Here is a 22,313-nt window from a genome sequence, read left to right on the forward strand (position 1 = left end):
GGCTTGTCAGAACGCTGGCCTTTGACCTAGGCCACAGCTCACTTGGTCCTGTGTACAGAACCAAACTGACCAATGGCTTGAGGTTACCCAAGGGTTTCCATACACACAATTCTTCATCTGCTTTAATTGCCATTCTTTCTGGCCCTTTTGACTGCGCCAATTTTTGAGCTGTATATGCATTTTAAGTAGTTGTCCAGGCTACTGAATCAATGAAGTATCACCAGAAATAAAACTTTTTCCTGAGCAAGATGTTAAACATCAAACTGCTTTGAGCAAAGCCTCACACACCATCAACCTCAAAACCCAACTGAATAATTCTGCAAGCCACAGTGACAGCGAGGCTTCCATGTATATAAAACTAGATTCTACTCTTACAGGGAAAGAAATGATCTCAAGCCCCACGCACTGTGCAGACCCAGGCCTTCCAGTTCCCCGCTGCAGTGGCCCCTGAGCTCACCTACTTTCTGGCCCCTTCACTGGTAGACACTGCCACCCAGGAGAAACTTCTCTTCCCTTCCCAAAGCTTTCTACAGACTTTCTGCTTCCTTAAAACCTCTGAAAGGAAGAATCCCTGGGAGATATTTCATATAGATGGCAAAGGAGATATTAAATTTTTTTTAATGAGAAGAGGGAATTTTCCATGATTAAGGTCTTCCCTGGCCCCAGGATTGTGTTCCCAATGTCTGCAGTGATGCATTGAGAAGACTCAGCAGACTATACCCTCCCACAGAGAAGGGATGGGCCCTCCAAACACCTAGTCACCCTCCTAGTTTAACCCAGAATCTGCATCTCTGAGTGTCTTAGGACTAGGCCACTCCCAGTTCTCAGGACTCCCTTCTCCCCTCTGGCCATCCAGAATGTGAGAACACAGAAATGGGGTAGGTCTGGGTGAAAACCAGCACTCTGCCCTCTAGGCATGAACCTAAATCCAGAATTCTAGACTGACACACATTGTGTGGCTTTAAGTCATCTATAACCACCCTGTGCCTCAGTCTCCCAAGGCTGTGGACTGGATGTCCACTGTGAGTCCTCTAAGGCTCAAAATTCTTACTCTAAAAAATTCCCCAAACCAAACTTTGCTAGATATTACACCACAACAGTACCGTCTGAGATAATGGAAATGTTCTACATCCACTCTGTCCAATAATAGCCACAAGGCCAGCAGTTCTCAACCAGGGGTGACTGTGCCTCTGAGTGAACACTGGGTAATAATCTCTGGAGACGTTTTTAACTGCCCTGTCTAGAGAGTGCTACTGGCATCTACCAAGGGGACACTGGGGTATTGTTCCGCATCTACAATGCACAACACAGCCCCTCACTTCCCAAAGAACAGGACCCCAAATGTCAATACCACATTAGCCTCCTGTGGCTGCTGAGCATTAGAGATGGGGCTAGTGGAAGTAAAGAAGTGAATCTTCAGCTTGGAGACTAGGTGCCAGTAGGCAGTGGCTAGCACACAGAACAGTGCAGCCCTACAGGACAACTCTCCTCTTATTCTTTGCAGGGGTCCTCAAACTACAGCCCACGGGCCACATGAGGCAACGTGATTGTATTTGTTCCCATTTTTTTTTCTTTACTTCAAAATAAATATGTGCAGTGTGCATAGGAATTTGTTCATAGTTTTTTTTTAAACTATAGTCCACCCTCCAATGGTCTGGGGGACAGTGAACTGGCCCCGTTTAAAAAGTTTGAGGACCTCTGCAGGGCCAACATCTTCCACACTCCTACTACAATTATCCATTTGCTCACAAAGAAGACATTAGGTATTATCTTTAATTACAAATCAGGCTTCCTATTGAAGGGAACATATCGCCCTTGCCATAAGCATCTGTTAACAGAAGAGGAAATCTTACTTAACAACAATTGTACAAACAACTATAGCAGATACCAAGAAATAGATTGCAGCTCATTTCTCCCAGAGTGCATTTTACAAGTTAAAAAAAAGAAAAAGTTATTGAAGATGATCTAAGACCCATGATCCTTACCTATATTATCCTAAAAGAGAAAAGTATTGTCTTTCAAAATCCTTCCCTACAACGTGAACTGACCAAATTAAAACTAGACTGGGAAGATCAAAAGGACACTGAATCTCAAGAGGACAGGACTGAAAGTACTTAAGCGAAGCAAAGGCCATATGGAAAGGGTTTCCCTTTTCAGTGTTGCCAAGGCTCCACTCTTCAGTAGAGAAAAATCTGACTGAAAGGGTTCCCTAAAATTAGTTCCATGTGGATCTTCAGGGAGTTCAATTTGAAAGATCGCCCCTCCCCTACAGGACAAGGTCAATGGCATCTTCCCTGACATCTGAAATGAGTCTCCCCTAGTGTCTTCTCCTCCGTGAAGGTCAGAATTTACTTTTCTCTTGGAGCAGATGAGGCAAAAGAACATGGCTACCCACACACAAATATTTAACAAACGATCTGTAACACCATTAAACCTGTGAGAACCGCAGATGGGTTGCATGGTAAGCAGCAAAAGGGAAAAGGGTGAGGAGGGGGAGAAAAGACAGCGAGAGATGAACTTAGAGTGTGAGCTGAGAGAACAGCTGAGGACACACCGGGAAGGCAGAGGCTAACCAGACAGAAAACAGGGGACAGGGACAGGTCTGTATAGCAGACCACAGGCTGGGAAATGAAGCGACAAGGCAAGAGCTTTACTCTTAAAATTCTTACCAAAATTCTTGGTAGAGGCCAAGAAAGATCCCAATCAAACCCCAGACCAGGAACCTGGATTCGGATCAGTGGCAGAGTTCTCCAGTCCTGGGTCAGGCTACTGTAATATACCTGTAATTAGCTTTGAAATGCACAACTGGACATCTCATGCACCTTCCAGAAGCATAGCTTTCAAGGTACCATCATGCTTCTCCTACACTTCCCCCACATCCTCTCCTACATGTGTTTAAGCATTCTGTTCAATGCTATATTCTATACCGAAAATCGCATGGCCTAGATGTTTAATAAATACTTCCAATGTCACTGCTCCCTGTGCACACTCCTCCGTTCCCCACCCCCCACCCCCAATCCCTCTGCTGAGTGGTATAAAATTGAAATTAGGCATTGAAAGAAATCTCAAAAAGTCATCTTGATTAATCTACTGTCCAAAGATAGGGTTGGTCAGACAAATAGGTGAAGTCCAAATTTGTGCAATAACATCCCAAAGTAATTCCTTCATACTCCAGAATCAAGGAAGGCTTGTGGAGACCACCATCATGTTAACAGTATCAGCGCTCACACTTTTCTGTGAAAATCTTCCCCTCTAATTAGTATGGCTTTCATGGGACAGGGTTAGCATTGCTTCTACACAGGGCTCCTGGTTTCCTGATAGTTCTGATATATTAATGTCATTTTAATATATTAAAAAATGAAATAGGTGGGGTTGGGCGAGGTGGCTCACACCTGTAACCCTAGCACTCTGGGAGGCTGAGGCAGGTGGATTGCCTGAGCTCACAGGTTGGACCAGCCGGAGCCAGAGTGAGACCTCATCTCTACTAATAGCCAGGTGTTGTGGTGGGCACCTGTAGTTCCAGCTACTTGGGAGGGTGAGGCAAGAGCACTGCTTAAGCCCAGGGAGTTTGAGGTTGCTGTGAGCTATGATGCCATGCACTCTACCAAGGGTGACAAAGTGAGACTCTGTCTCAAAAAAAAAAAGAAAGAAACAGAAAAGAAAAGAAGAAAGAGGAAGAAGAAAACACATCAGATGTATCACATGAAATGAGGTTAAATGTTTTATGAATGTTTTATTTATTACATACAATGTGTATACTCAGTGGTGATACAAAATACATAATGTATTTCTTACTGGAGAATCATTATTAAAAAACACTGGAAGCCAGTGCTTTGAAATGCCCTGTCATCCCATTCAACTACGAAAAAGTGAACTTTCAAAGCCTCCCTCAAGTCTTTCTGGCTCTCCTGAGCCTGCCTGATGACCTGTTTCTCTACTCTACTGCATCTAGACAGCCCCCCTACTCACTGCAATTGAAATCCACTGAAGTCCACTGTCTAGACTTGAAATATTGCATCCTTTTTTTTGTGCAAAAGATCATGTTTTTGTCTTCTGTCTTCAGCTCCTTGAAGGTACTGACATCAGCCTTTACCCCTTACTCTTCGATGCTCAGTATTTGATGATTCTAGCAAAAGGTCCTTCTTCTTGATTAACCTAAATGTCTCTTGATCTAAAAAATAACTTGTTTTTTTAATTTGTAAAACTTTCATTCTTTTGCAAGCAATTATTAACTCGTGTTTCTGATTTTTTTTTTTTTAGACTAAATAAGTCAAGTCTTTTTCTCCCAAAAGCCTGTATTCCAAGATTTCAATCATGTTGACGTTCTTCTAATCTCTTCACAACTAAGACGCCAAGGCTTACAAATTCAATCAGGGTGAGGCCAATGTCTCCCAATCACAAGAATCCCCTCGTGCTGGTTAAGTCTGCCAACTTCCAGGACCCACCGTGTAGATTCTGACCCCAGTGACCTGGAGTGAAGCCCTGGAATCACAGAGGTTCAACAAGTGCTCTCTTGATTCTTCCTGCCATTTGGGCACAACTAGAGCTCTGCTAAGTATACAAGAGTATTTACTTCCTCCACAAGGCATGAGGAAGGGAACGGAGGGACGAGAATAATTCTTCACTTTTTCCTTTTCTGAACTAGGTCTACAAAAGCTTAGTAAACACTAGGCTTTCCCTAGGAGTTGCATGTGCGGCCTGTGTCTAAGTCATGTATAAGAATGCTAACAAAAGCACTGCTCCTCGTAGGCAATAATTATAAATAACCCACCTTTCTGATAACAGAAGATGGATACATATGGTCTAGTCAAGCAACAGAATACTACAGCTACATGCAAGAACACAAACGGATATTGAAAATGATATCAGTAAAAGAAGCAAACACACACAAAACAGTATTTCTGAATGCACAGAAAGATAGGAACAGGAAACATGGAGCCATATTGTTTAGGAATACATACGCAGATGGTAAAAGTATAAAGAAAAGCAGGACTAGGTTACCACAAAAGTCAGGGTTGTAGGTGGGGGTGAGGGTGCAGCGTTTGAGCAGGAGGGGATGCCCGGGAGCCTTCGGGGGCCTACTCTGTTTGGCGATTTTATAACTACATTAGACCGTACATTCTTGGTTTTGCATGGTTTTCCCTATATGTGATTTATTTCTCTCTTATTTCTCTCCCTCCAGTCCCCAGTACAGAGTTTACAGAGACATGTGTGGTTCAGTCAACATCTAGTCAGATGTCTCTGGAGGGTCTGCCTTCTCCCTCGCCGTTTCCTCAACTCTAAAATGAAGGCAGAGTGATACCAACACCTGGCTCTTACAATCTTTTCTTCAAAAGGCCTCATAACCACCCTTGGGAATGTGATAAAGTCCCAAACTTTCCTCAGAAGAAGGAACATATATAAAAACACGCATGCAATTTCAGAGGGCTTTCCAGATAAAGCATCTATGTCCAGCCCATCCACAAACCCAAATTAAGAATTCCTGGTATGGCCAGGCACCATAGCTCACACCTAGCACTTTGAGGTGTGCTCACGAGTTCAAGACCAGTCTGAGCAGGACCAAGAACCTCATGTCTACAAAAAGTAGAAAAATTAGCCAGATATGGTGGCAGACACCTAGAAGTTCCAGCTACTTGGTAGGCTGAAGCAACCTTGTCTCATTAAAGCAGTGGTTCTCAACCTGTGGGTAGCGACCCCTTTGTAACAATGAAAATACATCCGGGCATTAGGAAGGTTGAGAACAACTGCAAAGGGAGAGAGAGAGAATGAATTCCTGGTATAGAAAAGAAGAGGCAGGCTTCACAGTCAACTGCTTTTGAGTTGAAATGCCAGCTCCACCATCTCCAGTCTACATGGTCTTGAGTAGGTCATCAGTGTCCCTGAGTCTCCATGTCCTTATCTACACAATGGAGGAAATCCTATCTACTTGTAAATTACCCTGAGAATTAGATGCAATGGACATTAACAGCCTTGCACATATTAGGCACCTTAAAAGTGGTGATTCTTCTTGAATTTGGATCATCTGCACTATTTCCTCTTGACTAATGTTCTATCAGTCCTTTCATATTTACAAGTTAGAACCGATAACCTCCTACCCCCTCTTAGAGGCAGATAATAACTTAGTGCAAGTTTTCTAAAGGCTCCTTAAAAATCATATTTTAAAGGACTCTAGAGAAACATTCACAGACATGAAATTAACTATTTTATCAAATGTGGCTTATTTTTCCAGGAGACTGTTTAAACAGATACTATTTCAACAGAGCACATTAGGCCACATACGCAAGCTCAGGAAGCCATATGTTATGCTCCAGAGACATGTGTAATGCATCAGCTATGAAGGGCAGCATGTGGGCAGGCAGCCCTTACCCTCAATGCGGGCCCCAAACATTCCTGCTAATATATCACAAATGAAATTTTTAATGGTTGGCCATTAAGTTTGCTATTCATCAAATCTCTTCCAAATGACACTGACTTGCTTAAGAGTTTTCCCTTGAAGCGGGCCTTTGCAAAGCCTTCCCTGCCTCCATCTACACTAGCAAACACCCTGTCAACTGGGGGTGATGAACACTGGGGCTTTGGCAACCAGCAGTGTCTGGCCTTAGGCAGACATGGCATCACCTCTTTTATTTTGGTTTAATTACGGGGACCTAGAAGACAAAAAAAAAACAAAACAGTGGAACCCAGTGGTCATAGACATCTGGCTGGGAAAGACATTTGAGTTTTTGAATACATCAAAATAATCCAGTAATACACAACAAGCCAGGAAGAGAAAGAGCTTCTTTGAGTTTCTTGATGTTTGAGGACAGATGTTAAAACCCCAGCCATCATAAATCGGAACACCTCTGGTGTGGCTGGGCTTCAGCAGCCATCTGGAGGGGGCTATTTGAGAAATTATCTTTAGGAAAACTGCATTTCTCGCTCCAGTTTACAGAGAGCAGAGTGTTTTGCCAATATAATCAGCAAGGCCAAGATGAAAGACAAAGTAAACTGTTTTCACTGGGAAGGTTTCAGATTCATACTGTTCAGAAAAAAGTAACACACACCTCATCATTTTAAGACAGAGGACAAAAACAGGCAGCCTTAAGGCCCCAATATTGTCCTGTTGGCTATACCAGCCACTAAATATTAGATACAGCTATCTATCCATTAGATGCAAAGTAATATAGAGGATTCTATAGATGTTACATACATAAGAGAGGCCAAATTTCTATCATTCACTCATTCGACAAGTATTTACTTAGTGCTTTTACATGACCAGCATAGGCTTTACTGTAATTTCTATATAGCTTTGGAGATAAAATACAGCAAAGCCAGAAATACGCCAACAATACAAAATGGGATACTGGACGTGGTAAAATAGACAACATGGAGAATTGAAACAGTGGAAGAAAGAAACAACTTTCAGCTTGGCAAGCCAGGAGTTTGACTACATCACGAACTAGCCCTTGCAGTGAGTAATATTTAGATTGATAGGGAGAAGAGAAGACACAATGAAGGAAGCATACGAAGTGTATTTTGTACCGTGTAAGTAGCAAGTTGCTTCAAGGGAAGCCTTATAAGACTGTTCTCTTTAGGATTCACAGAAAACCCAGAAAATCACCACACATCATGACATAAACATTTGTCCATTCTCCCAGCCTAGGAGTTTCATAAAGAGCTTTCCATATATTGTTAGTTACTTCAAGCCAATACCCAATGAGTTTATCCAAAATGCTTTTGCCCTTTCCCTACATTTTTATTTTCGATCATTCCCATCTACAAGTTACACGGTTTCTGCTATTCACCCTGAAATCCATCACCCTCCCTATAATGAACCTCTGTGGTTCCTGAGGTCTTTTCCATAAAAATGCTAAATGCTGTGTCAGGGACATAATACATAATTACAAACACCTCCTCCATCCAGAAACAAGCAGTTCTCTGCCTTACTCACGTTAGCAAGCTATTCCTAACTCACTGCTCCCTTTTCCCCAGCACTTCCTGGCTGCCAGGACCAGTTAGTTCTCTGTGCTGGGCTCTCCCATGCTTCTCTTCCACAGCACTTGGCATAGCTGTAAATTTAAATCATATTTCTGAACTGTCTGTAATGGTCTGTCCACCTCCCACTGGGCTAGTTCAATGCCAACATCTGTCTTATTTAAACCCCAGGCCCCTCTCCTACTGCCCAGATGGTAAGGGCTCAGAGATTTCATTGAATAGCTTTGTTTTCCCTCCTCCTACACTGAGCGCCACTATTAATTAACCCCTTATCCACTGATTCTTTTGCCTTAGTATACAAATGTACTTATATTCACTATAATTCTACCAAATTCCTTCCTCTATCTTTAAACATCATGTTTAGAAACTACGTCACAAGAGGTAAATGCATAGTTTCCTGGGGCAGACAAGCCAATAATAGGTCAATCCAATTTTATTCTTCAGGGAGAAAAACTATTCCTTGTAATTCAATTGGTTTCAATCACTCGTTTATTCACATTCCTTATTTAGAGTGAGTGAGTGTGTATCGTAGGTACTCTGTGAAGTGCTAGGGATAAAAAGATTGATAGGAAACGCTATTGCTCCTCAAGGAGCCCACAGACTTCTGAGGACAGAAATACGTTCAATAGCTACTTACATGATCCTTTTATCAGCTCTAGTCCATGCTATGAACTAAAGCCAATGAAAGCCCAAAGAGGATACTGTTACTACCAAAAATCATCAAACACATACAGTGCTAGTAACTGTCCTACGTAATAATTTAAAGAATAACCTTATGAGGTAGGTACTATAATTAGCCCATTTACAGAGGAAACTGAGGCATAGGGAGGTTAAGAAACTCACGCAAAGTCACTCCATTTACAGTACGGTTGGCTCTCTCCAGAGGAGAAAGCTAAAGCCATTCAATGGAAAGGAAAAAGGAGGAACATTTTTAAGATGAGGAAGATTTAAAGGTGTTCCTAGACAGGGCAGAGCCGAGGAGTCGGTGCAGACACAGAATGAAAAGCCTAAGAGGAGGGGTGTGTGGATACGGACAAAGGGGCTGGGAGGTGGCTCGACCCAGACAGAAGGCTGATCTTCATCAGTCAGGTCACAGTCTGCCTCTGGACAGGAGGGGGGGAGGGTGGCCAGAGATGCAGCAGCAAAGAAGAGTCGCCGTTGGTGTTTTCTGGCTTTTATGTTTTCTTAGGCAAGCAGGAGACAGAGGAAGTAGGGTCAGTGGTGACTCCCGGTGGAGCACAGAAACCCAGGCAAAATGAAGAATGGGGATTTTAAGCAGCCCTGAAGGTCCGGCTGAGAGCAGGAATTAGAACTCAGTAAAGAAACCATTTGGCAGTGACAGGTGAGTTTTCACTGAAAGCATCGGATAAGACAAGAATAGGGGGTGGTTGGTTTGATCCCCGGAAAGGCAGGAATTAAAGACTCCAGGGTGAAAAGGATGGGATGTGCAGTACAATGACTGTGGGATCAGGACCAGGTAAGGACGAGGCCCAGAGCCTGGTCCTGTAGCTCAGAGGTGGGGTGGTAGCTCCTTTATGGGGATGTTACGGTTCTCAAGACGGTGGCAAAAAGTAAAAATCCTGGAGAAATATCAGGGGACAACCTAGAGGTCCCCAAAAGATGGTGGACAACATGAGATGAGGGGGCCCAGCATAACTAAAGAACGGTAAATGTTTACTAGAAAAAGGTGATGAGACTAGAGCACATGAGTCAAGTGTTAAGAGGTGGCCTCTTGTTATTTGATAAGTTTCTATGATGTGATCGTCCTTTCCTTGCTAACCAAAAAAAAAAAAAAACAAAAGAGACATAAAGTGGCTCACATTTATGAACCAGTAAATTACCATAAACCATCTGTGACCTTATTGGGAATCAGGGTCTCTGTAACATCATCATGTTAAGATACGGTCACATTGGTTTAGGTCCGGTCCTGAGGCCAATGACTTGTAGCCTTATAAGGAGAGGGCGATTTGGAGATGAGGAGGAGGCATAGGAAGAAGGCCAAGTCACTGACAACGGAGCAGAGAAGACTGGAGTTGCGCTGCCATTAACCAAGAAAACACCAAGGAGAGCTGGGAAACAAAAGCAGCTACAAGAGGCGAGCACTGACTCTTCCCCTGCCAACGCCTTGACTGTGCACTTCTGGCCTCCAGATCTGTGACACAACATATTTCTATTGTTTTAGGCCACCCAGTTTGTGGTAATTTGTTACAGTAGCCCTAGGAAATTGACACACCACCCCGTGAGCAGGTACAGTTATCCTCCTTTTACTGATGAAGAAACTGAAGTACAGAAAACGTTAAGTATCCTCCCAACGTTGCAAAATCAGAGACTGGAAGACTTGGAATTCAAACCCCAGACCCCTGTTGCTCTGACCACTATACTTCCCTGCACATATGCCCATCACACTGAGGAAGACTTCCAAAAACTGAGCCAACTGGGAAAGAATATGGATCATGGCCTGCCATTTGGCAGGCAGAGACCTCAGTTTGGTGGTATCAGGTTCATAAACTCTGAGCTCTAGATCCCTTTTAATTTTTAAATTTTATTTATTTATTATTATATATCATATACATTATTTGTGTAATATATATTTGTATATTTGTATAAAGTATATATATATATATTTTTATTTTTTGAGACAGTCTCCTTCTGTTGCCTAGGCTAGAGTATCGTGGTCTTAGCCTACCTCATAGCAACCTCCAACTCCTGGGCTCAAGTGATCCTCCTGCCTCAGCCTCCTGAGTAGCTGAGACGGCAGGTGCCCACCACACCCAGCTAATTTTTTTTCTATTTTTAGTAGAGGTAGAATCTCGCTCTTCTTGTCAGGCTGGTCTCAAACTTGAGCTCAAGTGATCCATATGGCTTTAGCCTCCCAGTGTGTTAGAATTACAGGCGTGAGCCACAACACAGGGCTCTAGATCCCTTTTAAACATAGAAATCACACCTAAAGCAAACTCAGTATTAAATTTCTAGTTATACAAAAGCAATTAAAGCATGATTATTTGCTTTACAAACATGTTCAGAATAAGGCCTCAAACTCTTATAAACACACACACACACACAATTTGACTTACTCAAATATCCATTGCTTAAAGTGAGATACATGTGTAACAATGACTATCATGAGGTCTGAGCAAGATTCCTCTCACTCAGAGAAGACACTTGGAGACACGTCTGGCCACAGTCCAAGCACACATCAAAAATATTCTTAGCACGTATTTGACTGTAATAAGCAGCTATAACTCTGAAGCTTTACCCTTCACCCAAGTGGCACAATATAGATTTCACAAGAAGGATCCAGACAAAATGATTTCATCCACACAGTCCTCTCTTAAGTGGATTTAACATGCCTAAAATGTCAGAGTGGAGGACTAAAGTGGTCTCCTGTCCTGACTACACCCAAGTTTTCACACCCTTTATAGATGTTAAGATTACCAAAGCCCAAAATGGGCACTAAAGGAATTCACAAGCCATGGAAACAATCCTTGAAGTTACAAATTCTACATGAGATCTAATTGCTCTGTATTTTCTGCTGTCCCACCCCTACCAGCCAAACACACATCACCTTCTGGAACTAATTATCTCAATGGGTAAAAGAAGGAATCTTTAATGGGGTTGAGGTCCACCACAGGACCAGGTTATTGCAACTGCCTATGACTCATGTTCTTCTTGGGCAAAAAGATGGGGACTTCCAGGTTAGGGCAAAGCCACTTCCATACTTGCTGCCCCCCTAGCCCTACACATGTGTGAGTCTTAAGTGACTACGGGGGTTTAACAGGATCCCCCAAACATTCATGTCTACTTGGAACCTCAGAATACAACTTTAATTGGAAATATGGTCTTTATAGATATAACCAGTTAAAGATTTGGAGATTAAATTATTGTATGTAGATTTAGGATAGGGCCTAAATCCAACAACTGGTGTCCTTATTAGAAGAGAGGACACAGTAATATGAGGAAGAGGTGATGTAAACATGGAGGCACAGATTACAGTGATGTGCCTACGTGCCCAGGAATACCAGAGATTGCCGGCGACCACCCAAAGCTAGGAGAGGCACGGTACAGAACCTCCGGAAGGAACCAACCCCACTGATGCCTTGATTTTGAACTTCCAGCCTTCTGGACTGTGAAAGAATGAATGGTGTCTGTTGCACAAGCCACCCAGTCTGTGGGAATCTGCTATGGCAGCCCAGGGGAGACTAACACAGTGCCACCTGGAGAGGGGCTGCTTGATCAGCACAACATGGTCCCTGGGGGGCACATCCCTCCTGATAGCAGGGGGGTGATGACCTTCTTCTTCAGGGAACACACACTACATTGATTTGTTTCCCATTTATCCAGAATCACTAGGCACGTTTAAAGTAGTGACACTAAAATAGCAAACGGCAATAAAGTGGTCATGTGTATAGCACTGACCTCAAGGCTGGTGAAAACTTCGAAGTGTTAAAATTCCACTGCTTTATGCTTTCCAATTTTTCTAAAGGAAATATAAATTTTTACTATGACTAAAAAAACATTACCTAATGTTTCTCAAAGAGTATGCTACAGGCTACACATTAGAATCACCTAAGTCTCTTCAAAAATTACAACACCTTTAGGGTGGCGCCTGTGGCTCAAAGGAGTAGGGCGCTGGCCCCATATACCAGAGGTGGCGGGTTCAAACCCAGCTCCAGCAAAAAAAAAAAAAAAATAAGAAATTACAACGCCTTTAGAAATTTATTCATGCAATTCTGCTGTCAGCCAGAATTACTCTTCCCTTGACAACAAAGAAGATGACAAATTAACCCCCTAGTTAAAGTGCACAACTAGATGGGAGGGTAAATCTCAGCACTTATAGACTTAAGATGTGCCAACAGGCAGGCAAGATGCCCCACGGAGAGAAAAAGGGCTGAACCAGACTTACTTGTACTCTCCTTAAAATGGGCCCTCCCTGTGATGTGCGGATTCCCTGTGATGGTGAGTGACAAGGTCACCCAAGCAGGAGACACTGGCATTGTCTCCTCTCCTCCAGCTCCCGGTCAATTACTCATCAAAGAACTGCTGCTGCTGCCTCTCAGGTTTCCCCGGCATTGACCTGTTTTCCATTTCTGTGTTAATTCCTTTATTCAATCCAATTCAGTTTAACAAACACCTTTTGGTTCCTACTTTTGCCGGGTTCATGCTAAACACTTCCTCTTTGCCAAGCTCCTGGGCACAATGACATGTTTAGATTTGTAAACAGAACCACAAAGCAGTTCTGATACTGATCATTGTTTAACTAGGACGTTTTAATTGGTCTTTTCGGCTCCACTTCCCCCTTCCCTCTTCTCATGCCAACTTCCCTGGTACTAAAACCTTGTCCACTGCTCTGGATTACTTTTCCTGTACAAAACCATCACGGCTGTCCATGGCCAACAAGAGATCTCACACTCTTCCCTGGCCCCACTCAAGACTTTTCTTAAATCTAGTTTCAGACCTTAAAGTCTACAATGCTCAGTTCTCCCTCTGGGCTTTGCCATGCCCCCATGCAAACACTGCTTCAGCCAAGCTCTTGTCACCAAAACCCAAATTCCTCTTTCCTGTGTACATTGTAACCACTGAAATAATTTTTCCTTTCTCGTTTTTATCTTGCCATCTCTATGCCAACGCAGCATAAAGTTGCTCCTTCCCATCTGTTTTAACAAAGCTTTCCACTAGTATTCTAGGTATCTGTACATGGTTTGCCCATTTCATGTCTCCTTACAGAGAAAGGAATAGTATAGGGCTAAGAGTATGGATCCTGTGTTCTGAGTTCAAATCCTAACTCTCCCACTTACCAGACATGTGAGCCTGACAAAGTTATGTAATCTCACCTATCTCGGTTTCCTCAACTGTCAAAGAGGGGAATCATGGCACATTTTAATATGCTGGCCTTCCCAAACAGATTGTACTTGATGGCAGAAAACTTTCAGATTCTTCCACCATGCCTCTCCTTGTAGGCCTATCCGGGTATTTTTGAATGAACTGCTCTATTAAAACAGAATTTTCTCTCTTTGACTTGGGAGGGGACATTTTAATCGAGTGCGCCAAACTCATCATTATCATTCCAAATGTCTATAAATGCTACAAATGGGTTTGGAAGCCTCACTGGAAAGTGACTTAAGTAATCAAAATACTGCATACACATTGTCTAATGTTATCAGAGGTTAATTTTAAATAGTCTGGATAGTTTTGAGGCAAGAGATACCATTGATTTATTTATAACAGAACTCTTATACCACATATAATTCTCAAGGAAGAGCACATTAGTTATAGCCTTCCTACACGCCAATAATAACAAACCCAAAATAAACTCCAATATCTACCCACAGAAGGAAAAAAATCTAGTTCCAAGAAATTATTTCTGCCTAACCTCTAGAGACAGAGGTCAGCAATTTTTAAGAGCACAAGACAAGGGGCCATGATGTTCACAATCAGTCTGATCTGTCTGGGGCCTTGGACTAACGCGTGCACAGACGGCCCCTTTGCATGTGTTTTCCCCATTTCCGGAAGACACAGGGCCTCTGAAGCTGAACTCTGTTAACTGCACATCTCTGAACAAGAGGAGCAGAGAAGCCAAAATCAAGGATGCTGGCAGACATGGAGAACTTTGAAAGCTCACTGAGGTTCCCACCTGTAAAGCCTTTTAGAGTCCACAGGGCATTCTGCAAAACACTCTTGCCTTAGAGTTTTACGATTTGGCTACTGAGTGGTGAGGGAGGGAACACATGCAAAAAAAAAAAAAAAAAAAAATCACCAAAAGGAGGAAAATTCTTGTCAAGCAATATTGGAACCCCACTGTCTGGTCGTGGGGTAGACCTTAATCTCACCTTCATCTGACATCAATGCCAGGAACCTACAGTTTGCCCACACACTGAAAGCGAATAAGTCTATTTATTGTTAAAACAATGAATAATAACAATAATAAAAACGTGGATGCTTTTGAAATTCTGCAACTCCATTTTCCAGGGCATACTATGCACAATTCGTTATCCTTTAGAGACAATTTCTTTGGAAAGTTCACCTGGTGTACACCTAGAGGTGTCTCATAGATTTTGAGCTCAAGAACAGGAATTGAGTCTTTTACATCTGTTGTCTCCGGCACTTAGCACAGGGCTCACACATGGCCAGTGACGAAAAAAAATGTATCAAGTGAATGAATGCTTCCCTGAGTGAAAGACTCTAGCAAAACGCTGGGCTTTAATGTTGCTGCTCAAAATATTGAGGATGCAGCCAGCCCTCACACCTGTGCAAGGATATTCTTTCGTCTTCTCCACTGCAACTCTTTGAATGTTATTATCTTGGCACCTCCATACTACGGGTGTCAACTGGCTCCCTTCTGTCTATGCTAAAAGTCCAAACTCTTTACAGTAGGATTAGAAGACCCAAGATCTCCAATCTCTCTCCCACTGTTGGAAAGGCAATATAATATAGAGCTTTAAGAGGATGGTGCAAGAAGCCAGACTGCCTGGGTGCACAGCCTAGCCCCACTACTTATCACCCTGTACAAGTTCCTTAAGCCCTTTGTAAGATAAGAGATATTTAGAGTAGCCTATATCATGGAGTTGTTGTGAGAATTAAATGAATAAAGTATTTATAACAGTTCAAATCATGTCAGGCACATACATAGTAAGCATTCAGTAAGTGTGAGCTCGTATAGTTATTATTCACACTCCCAAGGGAACTTCTATTCTGTTATTTTGAATAGCAGTTCTTTTTCTCTTAGTATTAGCTTATGTTCACATTTGCAATATACTGCCATGGCCAAACCCCAATTTACTGACTGGCTAAAACCAGATGAGATATACTGCAGATAGGACGCAAGTCCAGAAGCTTTAGCTGCAACTATACTTACCCATAGCCTAGAATAACTGATTTCTAGGTTACTAGAGAGGTTTGAGCTTCGGGAAAATTCCATATCTTAAACGATGTATCACTGTCCTATTAAAATGAATGGTAGAATACAAAAGTAAAGGAAAACTTCTATCTGTGCGGGGAAACTATGGAAGGATGATATCCCCGAGTTAGAAATGTCAGGATACTTTATGTAGTTTTAGGTCAGATGGGACCAATTTGAAGAAAGGCCAGTTGGACCAATGACGTCAACAAGCTGCCTTCTTGCCTGCCAGGAAACTGCCTGGAAGTGATCCTGACAAAATCCCATTCACAGGGACACAGGGTGGTGGAAAGTGGTCACACCTACCTGGCTTCTGCTCAGTGTGGCCACCAGAAGCTGACAACACACCAAACAAGCAACGAGCCAGAGAGGCCCAGAGCACAGGCCCCAGCGGCCAAAGCCTAAGGAGGTCACCACCCCAGCGAGAAAGGAGCCGGCCCCATGAGGTGCAGGGTGCCCAGAACCGTCCTGTGAGACTGCCTCCGCTGCACACATTCCCCCAGGCAGCTGAACTTCTGAAACACCAAGTGCAGAACAATAGCTATGGTTTCTCTTTCTGCTTTTTCTTTTTCTTTCAGACTAGGAATCTTATAATATCTGATCAACCCTGCCTCATTTGTCAGTTTCACAGAAACACAGCCCTCCCTTTCTAAATATGCGCACAGCACACTTCCTAAGAAAAACTTCAGCAGACTCAAAGAAGGGTAGTTCTTTGAGGAATCACAGCACGTTTATTCCTAAAAGACAGAAGGACTCTTTAAGAAACTAGAGAGGTTTCTAATGCATGCTTTCTGTCAGATTCAGGAGTAAAATATGTCAGTGACACTGCTCTAGAAAACAATCTGGAATCAGAGTAGACTGCATGGAGATGCCAAATTTAAAATGTGTTGGAAGCAGTGAAGAGCAGACTGAAGAATCTAGAAAATATGTGCTTAAGGTGAAAGACAAGTTTAAGTCAAAAGAAACAGAGGAAAAGATTTTTAAAAGGAAAGGGGAAACAAAAGACATAAAAGGAGGATATAACATAATACATGATTTCAGGCATCTCAGCAAAATTAAAAAATAAAAGACATAGAAGAAAACTACCCTGAACTTAAAAAAAAAGCTTATCTGTGAAATTAAAGGATTCTCCAAGTAGTAGTTAGAATTAATGGAAGGTGAGGGAAGGAGGAGAAAGACCAGTTTTGAGACAAGTTTTGTTAAATTGTTTTAATTTGAAGAATAAATAAAAATTTTTAATAGTATCCAGGTGGAAAACAGGTTATTTTCAAAGCTCCCCAAATCAAACTAGCTCCGATTTCTCCAAAAATCTATACACCAGAACACAGGGAACAACAGACTTTTGAGAAGAACCAAGTATGACCCAGCAATTCTATCCCAACAGTCCTTCACCTGTGACAAAAAGAGAAACATTCTCAGACACACAGTGACTGAGTATGCCCTTAACCTGAATGCTCCCCTGCGGATTTTCAAGGCATGGCCTAAGTGGCCAGGAAGTAAGTCAAAGGAATAACTAAGAATCTGGCAATTTTGATTGATATAAATGTTGAAAAGCAAAAGGAAGAAAACTGTTAACATGGCTGTACAATGACTAAAAAAATAAATCACAGAGACCTGCAGTGAATAAGTAAATAAGTAAATAAGTAAATAAGATAATGGCATAAAAAAAATAAAATAAAACAACAGTAAGGCGCCTAGCACATAATAAGTGCTGAATAAAATTTGCTGCTTTTTCATGACAACTTGTATCATGTACCTTGCACTGTGCTAGACCCCAGTGGTGCCACAGGAAGTCAGACCCATTACTGGGTTCCTAACCACAGAGCTCACAGGCTGATGCTGTAATAGCACCGAGGACAAGACGCAGGCCTGTGACGCCTCAGCTCCCCACATGAGAAAACTCCACTCCGATTTATTAAACTCCAGGCACTTAAGTAAACCCTGTAGAATTAAAAACCCTGAAACACTTCAATTATTCCAATAAGTTACAAAATTGTTAGGATATAAGATGAATAATAGCATTTGGAGGCTCTGCAAGCACATTTTCTAGTTTTCAAAATGATGGCTACAACATAACTTTGAAAGTTACTTGGAAGATTTATGTTGTAAGAAAGGCATTTTTCCAAATTACCACATGCATTTATAAATGCCAAATAATATTTAGGACATACAGTTGTTGAAATATAAGCCAGATTGTGGAATGAAGTAATAGCTGTTAGGCCAAGTAAGAGAAAAACTGACTAAAAGCTTTTATGCACAACAGTTATTTTCAACCCACATACTGTGGCACAGTGGGGTGCCAGGACAGGAGTCCCGTGAAAATTTTTAAAGATCATCCATTAAATTATTTTCAAAAGAAGTTCAAAGCATGGTAAATATATTATTTTTTTACTCTCTTTTCTTTTTGAGCAACAATTTAAGTGTGCCACAAAAGTTTAACTATAGGTTCAAGTGTGCCATGAGATTTAAAAAAGGCTGAAAAACACTGCTGTACAGGAACGTTAGCATTCAGAGATTATGAGAAGTGTAAAAAAATTCTTCAGTAATTAAGGACATAGGACACCTAAAACACCAAAGAGCTGACACCAGTATATATGCTAGCTTTTCATTAACTTTAATAGAATAATTTCTTTAAAAAATTACATAAACAAAATTCATTGTAGAAAAGTTTTAAAAATAGAGAAGTAAAACGTAAAATTAATAGACTCACATTCAGCCTTATCAATCAAGAATAACCACCCCACAAATTTTCTATCAGTCCATTTTGTTTTCTATGAACATTACAAATATTTTGCTCTATAACCTGCTTTTTTCACATACGCTAAACTTTTTCCAGATCATTAAAGAGCACCATCAAAAGCTACATGGTCATGAGCACCTGGGTTTTGACCACGTTTTCACTTGTCTTGAACATCTTAGAACACTCATTAATCTGGGTAGTGTGACTTCAAGAATGAGATTAAAAAAATAAAGCTTTATTAAATCAAAAACTAAAACTTTTTAAATTAGAAGAGAGAATAAATGAGATAATACACAAATGCTACTGGAATCCTCCCAGCTGGCCAGTTAATATCCCAATGTATACATTTACAAATTTTTTTACCCTTTAGATCACTAATGATGTCACTCAACAGACGTAAGTGCTTTTCCTTCTACTAAAACACCTTTGGCACCTAAATGGCTGTGATAAAATGTTGATCTAAAGTCTCTCCTTGCACCAGCTTAGAGACAAAAGCTCCCTGCTGAAGACAGAGGGCCCCAGTGACTCACCTTTGGAAAAACTGGAGTGATAGGAGGTATAGCTCCTCCAGAAGTTACTGAAATATGGCAGAGCGAGTAGCGCTGCTAAGTCCAGCTTCCTAGTCTCTATCACAACTCTGGGGAGAGGAGTACTCATTCTTACAGGTCCCCCAGCCTCCGGTTCACTGGGCCCTGTGTTCTCCACCAACTGGCGTGGGCTTCGATAGAATCATGCAGGGACTGGGGGGAAGTGGTGCTGCCAGAAGGGAAACCCATCTACTCAGGTGTGGACTGGCTGATTTCCTCCTTGTCCCTCTGTGCCACGGGAAAAGAAGAACCAGAGAGAAGGGGGGGCATGTCAGCACCAGGGAAGCGGGACATGCTGGCAGTTTGGGGAGGAGACAGGAATGAGTCTCCCGGCAGTGAAATGGATGCCACACTAAAGCCTGACTCCAGCCATCTCGCAGGCACCCTAACCAGGAGCCCTGCCCTGGGGTGGGAGGATGCCTATAGCAAGAGGGTACCGGGGGTGTTGAAAAGGTCCAAATGGAGGCAGAGTCCGAGTCAGGGAACCATGGGCCACTCTCTGCACGAGCCTTTGGCCAGCAAGAAGAGGACAGCACCTACACCCAGTATGGAGCTGCTTACCTGCCCTGCCACCACCCCGGTGCTTCTATTTCCAACTTGGGGAAGGGCAGTGACCCCAAATGAGGAAGGAGCAGAGAAGTGAAAGGGCAAAACACCCCACATCTCTTCTCTCGCTTCAGGTATTTTGGGAAGGGTCAAGCTGCACTTGAAATAAGAAAATTTCAGTCACATTTGAGATCCAGTTTTGAATCCAGATTTACGTGTGGAAGTTTATGGAAGCTGTACATTGTGAAGGGCAGGAAAGGAAGATCCACTGTGGACAGCTGAAGGCAACAACCAGATGGAATCAGAGACACTTTCAAATCTACACCTTGTGTGCTCGAACAGTTCCATAAACCAGTTACGTCTTAGAAACAGTAAAGTGTACGTGTTCAAAAGGAGCGTTCGATCAGTAAGCTAGACCTGGGCTCAGAGTCCTTCCCCACTCATTTCCTAACATGTACTGAGCACTTTCTGTGCACTGGACAGGGCTGGGAACGAGAGCAACAAACAGTGCTCTCCTCTCTGGACAGTTCCCCAGTATGATTCTGGGGAACTTCTTTAACTTCCCTGGGCCTCCTATTACTCATAGAATCTTGTTCTCTGATATTTCCCCTCTAATTTCTAAAAATCATAAAAATGAAATATAATACAACAATCTGGTTTCTTTTCAAAGCAACATACACACCAGACAACTAAACTGAGCCAAACAGCTTTTCAGAGAGGCCAACACAAGTCCAAGGAAGCTGAACACAAAGAGCTGCTCCAGACTCTGAGAGCACAGAAGGGTCAGCGGCTGTGGGCGGGACAGGGACGAGCTTGCCTGTGCATTAGTTACCTCCTTACTATCACTGTTTCTACGTACAATGGGGAAAAAAATCCTGTAAGTACCAAAAACACACATGCACACATATATACACATACACACATCTTTATATGCACATGTAGAAACAACTTTAAAATAGCAAACAGAGTAAATAGTTTGCAAAATTACTGGTAAGAGTAATTTTGTTAAGGTAAGACTCAGAACAGTCTTGGTAAAATTAGCAATGCTAATTCAACATACCCAGTACTGCTGGTATATTCTTGATATTTTATCACATCCATGGGTCACATTTCTCTGGTTACTTGTAGAATGTGAAACTCCTACTGGCACCGCTCCCTGGGCTGCAGCTAAGCATGTGGCAAAAGAGAAAAAGAACCCAGTGTTTGCCCCAAATGTGTCTTCACTGGCAGCAGGGCAGCCGGGGCCTCTTGGGCAATCCCTGGAAGGCTGTCTGTCCCTGAGCGTGCCCAGTGCTGACTGGCCCCATGCTGGACCTCTGCCTCTGCTTTTTCAGAGCCCTCGTCCTCAGGGGGCACTTTCACTTCCTGGGCCTGTGGTCATCTTCTTGCCAAGGCTTTAGGAGACTGAAACAGACAGTGGGAAGCTCAGCCAGGTGCCTTCCTAACTTTAACCCCCAGGAGGACTGCTCGGCAGAGGCTCCATAGTACAACATGCCACCCTGGCCACGCCAGGACTCCCAGAAGGTCAGGCCATTTGTCATTTGGGCTAATCCTCAACTGTCCTACTTTGAGTAAGTGTAAACTTCACCCAGCCAGTGTAAGCACAGTGTTTTCAACTGTCTTCTATCAAAATAGAGGTTAAAGTGACAATTTATACAAAGAAAGTTTACCAGAGGAATGGCAAGTTATTCGTTTCCTTTAGTTATTCCCTCCTAAACTGGTTATGAGATGCTGCTTACTATTTTTTAAATTTCTAGTTTTTGGTCCTGCAAAAGAAAAGCACTTAAGTAGCTGAGTGCCAAGAAACTGGGAAACAAAAAGCAATATATTAGAAAGACAGCTTTGCCTATAGCCTCCGCATATCCATATTGGAAAATGCAAAACTTCCAGGCGTCAAAAGTACCCATTTTTTTCCCTGGCTTATTCTGAAATAAGCAAATGTACAAATAGACAAATAAATGAGCAAATGTCTTTTATAGAAGAGTTTATCTAAGGTATGTACACATATAATTGCAAAATAAGTTACTGTTTACTCAAAATACAAAATAAACCCCTAAGGTATTACTTTGTTAAAGTATCCTTGTTTGAAGAGAAGATAAATAGTATGATTTAAATATGAGGCGTATTCATCTGAGTGTATTATCTCAATTCACGTTACACATGTTTATCTGTTTATCATGAGGTTTTATTAAAAAAACATAATCACACAACAGAACATTGTAAGAAGGGAGACAAGAGGAAGATCCACACCCATAATTTAATATTGTACTAACCACAAAGATAGTATTTTGTTTTGTTTCCCTTAGGTCAACTTTCTTAAGTATCTGTTTTCTAGAATAACTGATTTGTACGTTGCTTTCTTTTACTCCAATATATTAAAAGCACCCAATGGGGCAATAAATTGCTATTCTATAAAATTCATAACATTCCAAAGTTTGTTTTTTTTTTAAAAACTGAATTGCTAAAAAAAAAAAAAAAAAACTGAATTGCTTTAACATTCATTTGTTGTTTAACATGCAGGTTTATCTTCAAGAAAATGATATAAAAACATGGCTGTGCTGTATCTGTGCAT

The 22,313-nt window shown here is 42.0% G+C and overlaps 1 protein-coding gene across 4 annotated transcripts in view; it reads right to left on the bottom strand.

Annotated features, from left to right (window-relative positions):
* RAI14 (retinoic acid induced 14) overlaps positions 1-22,313 on the bottom strand; it is a 146,663-nt gene that overhangs the window by 61,518 nt on the left and 62,832 nt on the right. The window lies entirely within an intron of this gene.

The sequence above is a fragment of the Nycticebus coucang genome, chromosome 1 (assembly GCF_027406575.1).
Source record: "Nycticebus coucang isolate mNycCou1 chromosome 1, mNycCou1.pri, whole genome shotgun sequence".
Classification (NCBI taxonomy): Eukaryota; Metazoa; Chordata; class Mammalia; order Primates; family Lorisidae; genus Nycticebus; species Nycticebus coucang.